Source organism: Leopardus geoffroyi, chromosome D3, assembly GCF_018350155.1.
Source record: "Leopardus geoffroyi isolate Oge1 chromosome D3, O.geoffroyi_Oge1_pat1.0, whole genome shotgun sequence".
Classification (NCBI taxonomy): Eukaryota; Metazoa; Chordata; class Mammalia; order Carnivora; family Felidae; genus Leopardus; species Leopardus geoffroyi.
Genome location: NC_059339.1, coordinates 76178512 through 76194440, shown reverse-complemented (window position 1 = coordinate 76194440; position 15929 = coordinate 76178512). Strand labels below are relative to the sequence as shown.

The 15929-nt window shown below is 44.0% G+C and overlaps 1 long non-coding RNA gene across 1 annotated transcript in view; it reads right to left on the bottom strand.

Annotated features, from left to right (window-relative positions):
* The window catches only part of LOC123588365, a 37901-nt gene extending 23338 nt beyond the window's left edge, over nucleotides 1-14563 (bottom strand). Inside the window, exon 1 of the long non-coding RNA XR_006707822.1 lies at nucleotides 14341-14563. This is a non-coding gene — a long non-coding RNA (uncharacterized LOC123588365). The remainder of the gene's footprint in view (nucleotides 1-14340) is intronic.
* Between the last annotated feature and the right edge of the window lie 1366 nt (nucleotides 14564-15929).

Below are 15929 nucleotides of genomic sequence, written 5' to 3'. Positions count from 1 at the left end.
ACTACAGAGACTGTAAGTGTAAATACCCGCTTTCCCAAACTCCCTTGTAGCTAAGAATAGCTATGTGACCTACTTCTAGTCAATGAGACAAAAGGAGAGTGTGATGGAAGATTCATTTTACTTGTCTCTCACCTCACTTCTTCCTACTTTGAATATGATTAAGATGCCCAGAGCTCTGGCAGCCATGTTGTGATCACGAGGCAACAAGCCAACATGTTAAGAGGGCAGAGAAAAATATCAGGTTACTGATATGGCTGAACTACTGACTTCCTACCTCCAGACAACTTCCGTGTGAGAAAAATAAAGCCTTATTTGTGTAAACTGTGTTAGGTTTCCTGTTATTTGTGGCTGGAAGCAATTCCAAATGATACAATCCATGAAAGAACAGCAAACCCAAGGAAAAGAGAGGGAAAATAATTTGAAAACGATTAGACCAAAAAAAAAAAAAAAAAAAAAAAAAGAAAGAGAAAACCTCTAAAACCAAATAAATTAGAGATATAAAATTTTCAAGGAAGGAAACAAATCTATCATTTTTGAAGGGGGTATGGTGGTATTCTTGGAAAATCCAAGAGATTCAACTAAAAAAAAACTATGATAATTCAACAAGATAGTAGAAACAAAATACAAAGGTAACTTCCATTTTTACAAACAACTAATAGAAGATGTAATAGGGAAAAGATCATTTTTGTGATTGCTATTAAAAAGACAAAATATTTGGGAATAAACTTTAGAAGTAAGACCTAAAACGAACAATGTCAAAACACCAGTGTATTCAGAAGAACTGAGCAAGTGAAAGGCATGTCATGATCTTGGCTAAGACACAACACCATAAAGAGTCGATTCTCTCTAATTTATACATGGCATATCATCCCCATGAAAATGACAAGTTCTCTTTAATAGGCTGATTTTAAGTGTGTATGGAAAAATTAGTGAGAGCCAGAAAACTGAAAAAGACAACGAGGAGAGACTACTCCTATGAGATAACAAATCATAATTTAAAAAGTAATTTAAAGTGTGATTCTGATGCATAATTACACAATCCATGGGACAGAACAGAAAACCCAGAAATGGACTCAAACACACAGAAACTAACCATACATAAAGATGGTATCAGAGATCAGTAGGGTAAAGACAGGGTATTTACCTTATATTTTATTTTACCTCACCTCACCTCACCTCTCACCTCCCATTCCATTTCATTTTTCATTTCCTTTTATTTCTTTTCTTTTCATTTTATTTCATTTCATTTCATTTTAGAGAGAGAGGTCCAGAGAACATATGAGCAGGGGAAAGGGGCAGGAGATGAGACAGAGATTGAGAGAAAGAGAGAGAGAGAATCCCAAGCAGGCTGCATGCTCAGCACAGAGCCCGCCGTGGGGCTCAGTCCCACGACCCTGGGATCATGACCAGAGTCGGACCAAAACCAAGAGTCAGATGTTCAACCAACCGAGGCACCTGACAGGTTTTTAAATTAAGGGTGTTGGAACAACAAGAAAACAAACTGGATTACCACACATTTTAGTAGAATAAAGTCCATATAAAAGATATAACTGTAAAAATAAAAAAACAACTCATAAGGGTACTACAAGAAAAGCATGAGGGGGCACCTAGGTGGCTCAGTCGGTTAAGCAGCCAACTTTAGCTCAGGTCACGATCTTGTCGTTCATGAGTTCGAGCTTGCGTCGTGCTCTGTGCTGACAGCCCAGAGCCTGGAGCCTGCTTCAGATTCTGTGCCCCCCTCCCTCTGCCCCTCCCCCGCTCGTGCTCTTTCTCTCCCAAAAATAAACACTAAAAAAAAAAATTTTTTTTTAAAGAAAAACATGAGAAAATTCAACTAGAGACTAAGAGTAGAGAAAGCCTTTCTAATTAAAATTAAAAATCCAAGCCTCTAAGGAAAGGCTAATGAGTTCAAATGCATAAGGAGGAAAGCCTTCTTTATAGAAGAAAAAAAAATGGTATAAGCAAAGTCAACGGCAAAGTGGGAAAAATATTTACAACTCATATCACACAAAGGGCTAATCTCTCTAATCATAAAGACTTCCTTGGAACTGAAAGATTCTGAGACTCCAACAGAAAAAAAAAATTGGCAAAGTACATGGATAAAAAAAAAAAATCACAAAAAGAAGAAATACAAATAGCTCTTAAAAAAGACCTGTCAGGGACACCTGGCTGGCTCAGTTGGTAGAGAATGTGACTCTTGACCTCATGGTCATGAGCTCAAGCCCTATATTGGGCACAGAGCTTACTTAAAAAATAAAAAAATAAACTTACCTGTACTAAAGAAATGCAAATCAAAATGAGTTTGATAGACCATCCACACCTATCAACCTGACAAAAAAGGAAAGGTCTGGTAACACTGTTGAGACCATGGGAAAACAGGCTTTCTAACTTATTATTAGCAGGAATATAAATTGATGAAACTCTAGGGAGGGCAACTTAACAAAATCCATTAAAATTTCAAAGGCACATACACTTTGATTTAGCAATCACACTTCTCAAATTTATCCTGCAGTTCTATTTGCCCACAGAGGGGGGGGGGAAAAAAAAAACATGTATAATTATTGTACTGCAGCACCATTGATAAAAGCAAAACATTGGAGATGAGCAAGAAATCCATCATAAGGGACCAAAAGAATTTAACAAATACATCCCAACAACAGAACACGATAAAACTAAAATGGAGACTGAGGGAGATCACCATGATTCACTAGGAAGTGAGAAGAGCCAAATGCAGAACTGTGTGCACAGTAGCCTTTTCTGTAAAAAGAAACAAAAACAAAAAAAAAAAAAAAAAACAAATAAACAAACAAAAAAAACAATGGAGGGAAAGAGGATGAACTGATCTGTAGAATTAATGCAATCCCCATCAAAATCCCACAAGATTTTTTGATGAAAATTGCCAAGCTGATTCAATTTCAATTCAGTTGACAAGCTAAAATTCAAATGGAAATGCAAAGAACCTAAAATAACCAAAATAAGAAAGAAAAATAAAGTTGGAAGGCTAATGCTACTTGATCTCAAGAATTACTATAAAGCTATTATAATCAAAACAGCCTAAAGGCTGGTATCAGCCTAAAGGCAGCAAACAGATCAATGGAACAAAATTAAAAGTCCAGAAATAAACCCACACACATATATGGACGATCAATTTTTTACAAAGGTACAAAGACAATGGAGAAAGAACAGACTTGTCAAAAGGTGATGCTGGAACATTTGGATATTCATATGCAAAAAAAACCCTAAACAAATAAAACCTCCCACAAAACTTAGATCCATACAGGCAAAAGATTTGAACAGGCACTTCAACAAAGATACACAGGAGTGATGTCACCAAGATGCCAACATAGTCTGTTCCTGACTCTACTCCTCCTCACCAGGAGTTCGACAACTAATCATAAACAAGACACCACTGAGAGAATCCTAGAACATAGGCTTGAAGCACCCCTTGCATCACAGAAACCAAAAAAGACCTCAATAGAAGGGTAAAAGGAACAGTTATACATTGACCTCATTGCCTCTCCCCAAGGCTGACACGGCAATGTGCTGAGAGGTCTCCCCGAGCCTATAGTTCCTCCAGTGGAAAGAGAGAGCCCAGGGTGGACATCCAGCTTCCCCAGCATTGTGGGTTGTCTCCTGGGAGCCTCTAGTTGGACTAACCCCCAGGGACTGTGGAGGAATCTAGAGGGCTCAACTACTGGAGACCTGATTGCAATAGAAAATGGGGAACGACACCAACAACCAGCATTCAAATCTTGCTAAACCAAATTCCTACCTGCAGCACCCACGGAGCTGTTCCAACCAGCAGTTTTGCCTGTGCAGAGCCAAGCCAATAGCACAGTCTGATGAGGGAACTCAGCAGGATACAGGTTTGCCTGATGGTAGGGTCCTCAAACAAAGAGCTTTGTAAGCCCTGTGAACTGGCCTGCCCCACACAGGCAGGGGTGAGTCACAGCCTGGCACATGGCTGACTGTAACTCCCAGTCCTTCCAGATCAGAAAGCCTGACCTGGTTCACCTATGAGGCTGCTTGAAACTAGCCTGGGCAGAAGTCATAGACCTGCCCATTGCTGAATACAGCCTTCAGCCCACTCAATCAGAGAACCTAACCACTGCACACAGGAACTCGCACAGTTCATCCAACAGCCCTGCTTACAGCAGCTCTTGAACAGAGAGCGCAGCCTGTGGCTTCCCCCTTCTGCAGAGCAAAACCAGTGGCCCCATCTGGCCAGGGAATTCAGTGCACAGTCTTGCCTGATTCAGGTTCACAAACAATGAGCTGCACAGCTCCTGGGGCCCATCCTGCTGCCCCACCAGGGAAGAAAATTCACAGTGCCATCTATTGCTGAGTATAGTACTCAGTCCTGACCATCTAGTAAGCCTGACCAGAGAACCCAGGCAAATGCAGAGCCTATCCTACAGCCTCACTTGGGCAGGGAACCAAGCCAGCAGTCCTAAGTGTTCTCAGGCAGCAGTATCTGCACCCCCCTAGCCTCAAACCTGGGCAGTGGCCTCCACAGCAGGTCTCCTCTGCCCAAGGATGTTATCAGCAGACATGTCCAATAACCCACACTGAGCTGACTGGTCTCTGCCAAAGTGAGTCTAAGAGTCTAAAAGAGGAAACTGCTCACTCAAATGCACAGATTCCAATACAAGGAATCAAGGATGATAAAATAACAGGTAAACATGACACCACCAAAGGAAACTAATAAAGCTCTGATGACTGATCCTAAATAAAGCTCTGATGACTGATCCTAAAGAAATGGAAATCTATAAGCTGTCAAATAATTCAGGATAGTCCTCTTAAAGTTCAGTGAGCTAAAAGAACATACAGAAAGAACATACATATAACTAAACATAATTAGGAAAACAATGCATGAAGTTCAATAAAGACACACACACACACACACACACACACACACACACACACACACAAACCCCACAACAACATAAATCCTAGAGCTGAAAAATGCAATGACTGACAAATTCAACAGAGAGCTTCAAAAGTAGACTCAACCTAATGAAATGCAAAACAATCACTGATTTAGAAAATATGACATCTAGGGGCGCCTGGGTGGCTCAGTCGGTTGAGCGTTTGACTTCAGCTCAGGTTATGATCTCACAGTTCATGGGTTTGGGTCCCACGTCAGGCTCTGTGCTGACAGCGTGAAGCCTGGAGCCTGCTTTGGATTCTGTGTCTCCCTCTCTCTCTTCCCCTCCCCTGCTCATGCTCTGTCTCTCTCTCCCTCTCTCTCTCTGTCTCTCTCAAAAATAAATAAACATTAAAAAAAAAAAAAAGAAAATACGACATCTGAAATCAGAGGAGCTAAAGGAAAAAAGAATGAAAAAAAGTGAAGAAAGCCTACGGTACTTATAGAATATAATCAAAAGAAACAATATCTGCATTACTGAAATGCCAGAAGAGAAAAAGAAAGGGACAGAAAACATATTTAAAGCAATAATAGCTAAAAACTTTCCAAACTTCAGGAGAGAAATGGACATCCAGATCCATGAGGTCCAAAGAATCCCAAATAAACTGAACATGAATAGGGCTACCCCAAGACACATTATAACTGTCAAAAGTCAAAAACAGAAAAAGAATTCTGAAGGCACCAGGAAAACATGGAAGTTTCATATAAGAAAACCTCCATAAGACTATTGGTGGATTTATCAACAGAAACTTTTCAGGCTAGGAAAGAATGGTTTGATATATTAAAAAATGTTGAAAGAACAAAAAATCTGTAAACCAATAATTTTATACCCAGCAAAGCTTTCCTTCAGAAATGAAGGAAAGATAATGATTCTCCTTAACAAAAGCTGAGGAAGTTCATCCACTACTGTACCTGTGTTACAAGAAATATTAAAGGGAGTTCTTTGAGTAGAAGTAAAAGGGCACTAATAAAAATTAGTAACATAAAACTCATGCTATTGGTAAATATATATAGTCAAAATTAGATTCTGTAATATGGTAATGTGGTGTGTAATTCACTTACAACTCTAGATTAAAAGTTAAAAAACAGGGGTGCCTGGGTGGCTCAGTCGGTTGAGCATCCGACTTCAGCTCAGGTCATGATCTCGTGGTTTGTGAGTTTGAGCCCTGCATTGGGCTCTGTGCTGACAGCTCAAAGCCTGGATCCTGCTTCAGATTCTGTGTCCCCCTCTCTCTCCGCCCCACCCCTGCTTGTGCCCTGTCTCTCTCCATCTTTCAAAAATTAATAAACATAAAAAAATGTTAAAAAACATAGTTAATATCCTTAACTACAATAATCTGTTATTGACTACACAATATCAAAAAATGTGTGAACCTTAGCATCCTAACTTTAATTGTGAGGGGGAGGAGAAGTAAAAGTTTAAAGTTTAGGAATGCTGTTGAAGTCCTTTTCAACTTAAAAAAAGGGTGTTATAGGGGCGCCTGGGTGGCTTGGTCGGTTAAGCGTCCGACTTCGGCTCAGGTCATGATCTCACGGTCCGTGAGTTCGAGCCCCGTGTCGGGCTCTGTGCTGACAGCTCAGAGCCTGGAGCCTGTTTCAGATTCTGTGTCTCCCTCTCTCTGTGCCCCTCCCCTGTTCATGCTCTGTCTCTCTCTGTCTCAAAAATAAATAAATGTTAAAAAAAAATTTTAAAAAAAAGGGTGTTATAGTTTTAAGATAATTTATTTAAGCCTCAAGGTAACCTCAAGGAAAGAACCTGTAGTAACTACACAAAAGAACACGATAAAGAAGTCAAAGCCTACTGATACCAAAAGACATCAAACACAAAAAGAGGATAAGAAACAAAGAACAATGGATCTATAAAACAGTCAGAAAACAATGAACAAAATGGCAATAGTCTTTACTTGTCAATAATTACCTTAATGTAAATGGATTAAATTTTCAAATAAAAGACATAGATGGCTGAATCGATTTAAAAAACAAAAACAGAAAACAAGACCCAATAATATGTTGCCTACAAGAGACTCACCTTAACCTTAAAGATATGCACAGACTGGAAGTGCAGGGATAAAAAACAGTATTTCAAGAAAACAGTAACCAAAACAAAACAACACCCCAAAAAAGGAGTAGCTATGTTTGTATCGGGCAAAATAAACTCCAAACTAAAAACAGTAAAAGGAGGGGCGCCTGGGTGACTCAGTCGGTTGAGCATCTGACTCAAAATATTAAAAGTAGAACTACCATATGATCCAGCAATCCCATTTCTGAGTACGTATCTGAAGAAAACAAAATGCACTATGTTGAAGAGATCCACGCTGGCATGTTCATAACAGCATTATTCACAATAGCCAAGACGGAGAGAGAATCTAAGTGTCCATTGATGGATGGATAAACAAGTTGTGGTGTGTTGTGTGTGTTTACATACATGTATAAATACATATACACAATGGAATATTATTCATCCATAAAAAATGTGGAAAATGTAAACATTTTCTTTGCCCTCAGAAGAGTCTGAGTAACATCTTAAGGACACGTCAAATAAGTAAAAGCTCTAACAGAATTTAAAAGAATGTTTCAGATTAAAAGACAGGTATATGGAGCATATATAATAATTTGAAGATAAATAAATACAGCTTGTGTATTTGAAACCTATATATCTCAAAGACCAGTGTAGATTTGCCTCTATGCTGTCCAATCATCAGCTAAGATGATCTCAGTAAACAAGATGCTTAGGAAGAAATAACTCTCATGGTTAGTCAATCATTAGACATTTGGCCCCAAAACTTGAATAAAATTAGAATACAGCTGTTTACAATAAATATGAGAGGAGGAGGATCTAACACGGAGAGAAATCCAAACCTCTGACCATGCTTTCTGGTTAAAAACCCACGGCGCACCTGCCAAATACAGGATATCAGTCACTCACTCCAGGTAACTTGTTTATCATCTCCAGCTGGGAGTGGTCAATGCTCCTTTGGCCTCTGATGCTATTAAACAACAGCAGCCATTCTGGAAGTGCTGTCATAGCCCTGGAATGCCTCCTTGTTTCTTTTTCACCATAGGATGAAAGATACTGGATCTGACTTGTGAAGCCAACCTGGGAGGGTTCTTAAGCAATTCTCATCAGCAATCAATTCTCCCAGGTGCTGAGAATCGACTGGTAAAACCAGAGGCCTGATACCAAAGGCCCTTGGGCTTAATAAACAATAGAAATTGACCAGAAGCCAATCCCAATAGGGAGTTCCAAGCAAGGTTTTACTGGGGCTGATGCTCCTGCACAAGGGAGACAGCACAGAGGAAAGAGCTCTCGGGCTAGCTCCCTGAAGACAGGTCCAGGAGAGCTTTTAAAGAGACTTCGGTGGGAAAAGGGTGACATCTGCACACAGAGAGGTGGGGAATTTTCAGCTCTGGTTTCCTTAAAGGTCCTGCTTCTTTGTGCATTACATGTCTAATCAGCATGTTGAATCTCTACCCTTGGGCAGGATTTTTATTATAATAAGGGAGAAAGTCAGCACTGGGGTCCATCGTGGCACAGACTAGTTTGGCTCAGTCTTTGCAGTAAGCATCTGCCCTCGGCCATTCCTGCAAGATGTACTACTCAAGAGGCACAGAGTTTTAGTTTTTTGTTTTTTTTCCTCCTCCTGGAGGCAGCCAAGGAACCCTGGATTTAGCAGTCAGGGCTGAGGGGACTTCCTCCATCTTAATCCCCACTCCAAGTATTGTGACTGTCCTTATTCCTATGGAGAAGGGACCAAAGGTCTCATCTTCAGAAACTGCTTCCTGCTGAGTGGGGGCTCTTGTCCCTATCCTGCCCTGGAAGTATCTAGCTAACTGTTCTAATGATTTATAAGGACTGGGATCCCCCTCTTCTGGTGCAGGTTGGAACCCTTCCACCACCATTAGCTTGACTTGGAATTGTTGAAGACACAAAGTCTACCAGACACAAAGTCTACCAGGAGGTTAAAAACACAGGACCCACAAAGTGACAGCAATAACATGGCCACTAAAGGCCCAAGAAAAGGCAAGAACCAAGTCAACATTTGGGAGGTCCCCTTTAATGGAGTCCCAGGTGGTTTGGGCAGTGGGGTTGTTAAATTATGTAGCCACGTTGCCTGCTGGAGGATGACGTCAGCCTTCTGTTCCACCTGTCAAGAAACATTAATGAAGCAACAAGATGTATCTACAACAGCACCTATGCCTCCTTGTTCAGCTGGGACATAATCCAATGTTAATTGGAGATCTGAGACCACAGAAACCAGAGAATCCAAGGACTTTTTTTTTTTTCTTTAGAATCTAGTGATTTTTGTATGAATTTAAAACCCTGTCCTGTTTCAGCCACTACCAGGGACACAGCATATGACAGAGCTGTTTTAAATCATCTCCCCCAGCTACTTCCATCAAGGAACCGGGCAAGGAACTATTCTGGCAATCAGCAGACGTACTGCTCATCTGGTTCTTCATGGTGATAGCTGAGTGCTCCAGGGGTCATGGGAGAATACTTGAATATCCTCGGGGCGAGGGAGGGGTGCAATATACCCCGCAGTCCAATCACCGCTAGTATGGTTGGTATCGAGGTATTGAACTGCTATTCCCTTCCCATCCACCACTCCCAGAAACATGATTCCTTTAGCTAACCATCAGAGTCCTGGGTAGGGGTGGTTCTAAGGGACCCAAGGATGGGTGGTTAGGGGGAAGCCACAAAGAGTACCTGTCACTGTCTCTGTGGTTTTCAGTGTTGGCAGTCCAGGACGCCTGTGACCCTGAGTAACAACCTGAGTAACACCACTACCGGGGCTGTATCTTCTGGATCTCCTGCTGTGTCCGAACCGCAGATGGTTGACTGTACATAAAGTGAAACAGGGCTCAGGGGTAGGGCTAACTACCTTTTGGTGGACAGGTGCATTTAACAGTACTGGGCATGTAGGTTTCTCTAGCAGCCTGGCTGCAGGTGGGGGTCCTGCAAAGAGCACAAGAGGTGTCATATAGGGGAAACCTGGGATCTACACTGGTATACCAGGTCACGGCTGGTGGACTCAACATTTTGCTGTCAGGTTAACGGGTGATGGGTGGACGTGGAAGACTGGGTTTGAATGATTTTACTGGCTCTGTACATGGGTGTTTTGGACCTGGAACCATTCTGTGGGGGTATCCCCACCAGACTCTGCCTGTTATTACAGACCTCAAAGGCCTCCTCCACCAAGTTTGACAGGGGAGTCCAAGAACCAGCCCCCGACTTCTGTAGTTTTCTCCTAACACCTGGAGCAGACAGGATAATAAAACCCATGGCGAGCAATGCCCTTCCTTCTGTGCACTCCAGGTGCACAGGTCTGTGTCAGCATGCTTTCTGAATGTCTGTTACCCAGCTCAGAGAGACTGCCAGGTTTTCATCCTTCCCTTGAATGATCTCTAACCTTATCATAATTTACCAGTGTTATTATATACCTTTTCATCCCTCCGGACAAACAAGTGATAGAACGCCTCATTCTCGTTTGGCCAATATTGTCCAGAGTCTCAGCAGGGGACCTGTTCTGGGACCACTTCTCCACGTACCCTGCAGACTTAGTGGTGAGGATAAGCGGTTACTAGACTGTCTGCACTCTAGCCTTTCTCATAACGTGATCTCTTTCATCGGGGATGCAACAGTGTGCTAGAATGACACCGACGTCCTGCCAGGTCAGTGAGAACATCAGCCCCAGTCTGACAAACTCATCCCTAAACTTATCAGCATTTTCTGAAAATCTATCAAACCTTTCTTTGCATGCCCCTAGAACTCTCACAGAGAAAGGGACATGTCCTCTAGTAATTGCCCCATTCCCAACAACCACCTCCCGAAGGGGATAAAGCCCCTGGGCCTGGTGCTGAGGTTAAGGAAGGAACTAGCCTGGAGCCTTACAAGGGATAGTGCTGGGGGCTCCAGTTTTGGGGGTTCTGGTTCTTTAGGAGCCTGACTAGGGAAGATGGGGCTTAGGGGCTGTTGGAGCAGGAGGCTGAGAGAAGCCAGCTGGGACCTGTAAAGGAGGTTCAGAATGGAGACGGTTTGGCAGTGGCTGGAAGGTAAGATCATGAGCAAATCTGGCTCTCAATCCTCTGGAGGTGGGGTAAAAATGGAGGCCAACACATATATCCTGCAAGTCCTGCCAGCCTGGGTCTTGGCACAGTTTCATACAGGTCTGTACATAAAGGATCTCTCCCCACTTTTGAGAACATTTACAAAACAGATCCAATTGTAAAACAGAATTTATTTTTTTTACAGTTTATTTATTTTTGAGAGAGAGAGAGCGCGTGAGCAGGGGAGGGGCAGAGAGAGAATCCCCAAAAGGCTCTGCGCTGGCAGCAGAGATGTATGACTTGGGGCTCGATCCCACCAACTGTGAGATCCTGACCTGAGCTGAAATCAAGAGTTGGACGCCTAACCGACTGAGCCACCCAGGCACCTGGTAGCCATTTCTTTTGATCACCCAAAGTATACCGGGGCCAGGCCGAGTTACAAAGAAAACTAATTTCTTTTTCTTCAAGGCACCTAATTAGAACTGGTTGCAGGGGCGCCTGGGTGGCGCAGTCGGTTAAGCGTCCGACTTCAGCCAGGTCACGATCTTGCGGTCTGTGAGTTCGAGCCCCGCGTCAGGCTCTGGGCTGATGGCTCAGAGCCTGGAGCCTGTTTCTGATTCTGTGTCTCCCTCTCTCTCTGCCCCTCCCCCATTCATACTCTGTCTCTCTCTGTCCCAAAAATGGATGAACGTTGAAAAAAAAAAAAAATTAAAAAAAAAAAAAGAACTGTTTGCAATCATTAAGAATGCAACCCAAGGGAAAGTCTTTTGGAATCTGCCGAGCATTTCCCACATTTACAAATAAATTTGGTGTCCTGCTTTCCTTAGTCCATCAGAGAGAGCCACGTTCAACCAAAGTCTGCAAAGTGCGTGCACAGTGCGAGGCAGGCCTCTCCCGCCTCTGCTGGCTAGTTACTGGCCAGAAAGAACATGCTCTCACAGGCTGAGAGGAGCTAAGCCGAAGCTGTCTGGTAGTCACCCTACAGAGAAGGAGGGGAAAGAGCAGCAAAAAGAAGAGGAAGGTTAAAGGAGGAGGGAAGGAAACTGGGAAGGAAGGGGAAAGGGAACTGCATTGCCTGAATGAAAGTAGGCAAACCCCCGACGCTGGAGACAGACTTACTCAGCGCAGTGACACTGAAGCAGCCATGAAGGGATTGCGTCCAGCTGCTCTAATGGGTCCCAGACCCTCTCCCAGAGTGGGAGAAAGATCCCCTGGGATTCCTTCATGGTCCCCAAAGAAGTATGATACTGAATCAGGCTCTTGTGCTCTCTATGCAATAGAAGTTGACAAGAGGCCAAATGGGAGTCCCTGCTCCGTCCCAAGTGGGTGGGACTCATCTTGCGGTTTCATCACAAAATGGTTCTGCTGAGTCAACTGTATAATAAATAAGCCAGTCTACGGAAATTCTATAAGAGGTTTCCAGTTACCATCAGCCTTGAGACTCCTACCTACCTTCAGTTTCCTTATTTAAATTTCTGTGACCAACACAAAAATTTAATGCTTACTCGAGAGTTCAATAAAGTAGTATTTCTAAAGGGAAAGTTTTGGTTCAAGTTTCTGGAAAACTTGCACCAAGATGTCATCACGGCAAACATCTTCAGTAAATGTGAACCCAGACGAGCCCTTTTTTTTTTTTTTTTTTTTGAAGTTTATTCATTTATTTTGACAAAGCACCCAGTGCACACGAGTGAGGGAGCAGGGGAGGGGATAGAGAGAATCCCAAGCAGGCTCTGCACTGTCAGCACAGAGACCAACTCAGGAGGGGATTGAGACCTGAGCTGAAATCTAGAGTCGAACACTCGACCAACTGAGACACCCAGGAGCCCCGTCCCCCAGAAGACCTTTTTTAAAATTGACTGGATTTGTCTAAGACTTGGATATTTCTCAGGATTTTGTGGCTTGGGGTGAAAATACTTTCATGACCTGTTCCCATAGTAAAAAATAAAAAGCCTGACAAACTAAGAAATCATCAGCTGGGCCAGAGACCCCTGGAGACTCACTAGGGCCTCAGCTCCTGCCAAACGGACAAAGTGATTGCTCTGCAAACTAACCTAGAGGTTAGTTCTTCCTCACAGCTTTCAGAGAACACCATTCTGCTTTGAAAGCTTCCCAACTCCTCCATTTCACTCTGTCTTCACCTTCCTTAAAGGCTCTTCCAAATCCCACATCATACTCAAGACAACTCAGTGAAAAAAACTAGCCTAAACTGATGTTAATTATGCTTTTAGGAAGAAATGGTAGGCTAGAGCACAGCCTGGGGAGTCTATAGGGGCACTGGGGTGGATCCTGAGAGCAAAGGGAAATCATGGGAAGGTTGACAAGTGGAGAAAAAATGTTTTTTTGTTTTAAGGTTCTCCAGGGCTTGAATGGAGAGCTGTGAGGCTTCAGGAGACAGGCAGAGGGGTTGGCAGGAGAGAGAATACTACTTGCACTGTACTAGAAGGAAAGCACAGGTGTTGGAGAGGACAGTTTGAGGGCTGTAAGGGAGGACGATCAGGCAGCTACTATTTAATAGCTTGAAGCAAGAAACAGGTCATTTGCTGAGAGCTGGGGCAGTGAGAAGGGTCTGTAGATTCGGAGACACGCTGGGATACTGAATTCCTGAGACGTTCAGCAAGGGAAGAGCTGAGTGGGTGAGGGTGCAAATGGGGCAGGTCCTTCAGCAGTTTGGTTGAAGGCTTGAAGATGTGATTCGTGCAAAATCGTGAAACAAGAAATTAATGATGTTTTTTTAAATACCATTTCTATTCTAACTCAGGAGGCTTACTGTATGCCAAGCACATACGAGGCATATTTGTATACTTGATCTCCAATAAACTCACAACAGCCTTTCCAGAAGATTATCATTTTACAATGGAAAAATCTGTGCCTCACACTGGTGACGGAATCTGGACGGCGTCAGGGAGGCAGAAGATAGAGAGTCCTGAATCCTATGTACGTAGCTGGCTTCAGCGCCCCAGTTGCAGAGTTATCATTATTCACCATCCTTACAGGGTAAGCATCCAGCAGGGTTTTAAAATGATTTCGCTCTTTTTTAAAAAAACTTGTTTTAGAAGGAGATTATAGATTAGGTGCTTATGAACGAGTTCACAAACATCAAGGAGCCTGGAAAGCGCAGAAATTAACGAACAAACCTAAGTGCTTAAACTTTACAACGAGAAGGTAAGTTACAATCCTGAAGCTAACAGTTTCATCGTCATGGTAACTCCTACGTTTTGTTTGCAGTTTCAGGCAGGTTTTAAGGAGGACGAGGATTTTTGGACTGCTTGCCATCTCGCTAATTAATTGGACACTGGGCCTCCCCTCCCTCCACCCGTCCCCGTTCCCGGCCTGGGGATGGGTAAAGGAGCCTTAGAGGTGCTTACAGTGTAGTTCGCATCTTCTCTCTCCGGAGACTGTCTCGAGGAGCACATCGCTAGGTGCAGGAGCGAACTCTACAGACGTCTGCAGGGTTGCTCCGAGACAGCGCGGGAAAGGCAGGGCTTCCGCGACGAGCGCGAGCCCGGGAGCTTCCACGCACACCTGGAGGTGCTGCGCGGAGCCGAAAGGCAGGACCAGGTGAGGTAAAAGCGGAAGTGGGCGGAGACAACATGGCAGCGCTGGCATCGCGCGCCCTGAGTTCAAGCAGGCGGTCCGCTACGGTGGCCCGTGAGAGCCATTACAGAATTAGGTCAACGACTCGCATCCCGCGCCTGGTGGAGGGAAGTGTAAATCAGCCCTGACTGGGATGACCCTGAGCCCTGAGTGGCCGCAAAGGCGGGCCCTCGAGCACCATGAGAAGGGGGCGCCCCCAGCTGGCCTGAGTCGCATAAGGAGACAGAGGAACAGTGCATTTATTTATTTCCTTTCCTTTCATTCATTCAGTTTTGTTCTTGGAAGTGACCCTTGCAGCGATACTATAGGGACCTAAAGTTCTGCTTTCGGAGGGAGGTTGGACTAAGAGACTGGTCGGCCAAACAGTGCATGAAGGGCAGTCCAGATGACAATTTCTTAGAGCCACCTGTCAGGAGTTAGATGCAGCCAGCCTGCAGCGAGGGAGCTGGGGGAATACCCCAGCCTCACTCTCCTCCCTCTGCTCTCCTGCCCGTGCTCCTGGCTAGCTGTATCTCACCAGAAGCCAGAGAGCCTGTTGATGTGTTCCCCATTAGTCAGCCTCTGGGACCCAGAGCAAAGTGAAGAGGAGAAATTCATCTGGCTGGGTTGTGACGGGCAGCCCCTAGGACGGTTCCCACTGAGCTTCGCCTCCTGGTATTCACCCCCTCGTGTAATCCTCTCCCGTGCTGTACTACGTTGGTTTGTGTGACCAGTAGAAGTAGAAATGATGAAACGGGATAAAATGTTACCTCACTAATCAGATTACAAAAGGCACTTTAGCTTGGGATTTGGTCACTGTGGGAGGCAGCTTTCCAAGATGGCCCCCTTGATCCTCACCTCCTAAGAGTCATGCCTGGTGTAAAACCCTGTGTTTGAGTGTAGGCTGGACCAAATGACTGGATTCTAACAAGCAGAATATGGTGAACGTTAAGGATGTCACTTCTGGGAGTAGGCTGCAAAAGACTGTGCCTTTCATCTTGTTTGCTTGCGGTGATGTTTGCCTGTTGGAGGGCCCATATGGCAAAGAAATGAGGCCAACAGGCCGCGAGGAACTGAACCCCGCCAACACTCACCTGAGTGTGGAAGAAAATTCACCCCAGGTGAGACTTAAGCATCTTAAATTATGATGACTGCAGCCCCAGCTGACACCTTGATTGCAGCCTTTTGAGAGGCCTAAGCCAGAGTCCCCAGCCAATTCTTGCCCAGATTCCTGGTCCACAGACATGAGAAGCCAAATGTTGCTAGTTTGAGGGTAATTTATCATATACAACGACAGGTAGTTAACACAGCTTCTCTCTCTCTGATCACTCGCTTTGGGGGAAGTCAGCTGTCCTGTCATTAAAAGCACTATGGGGAGGGG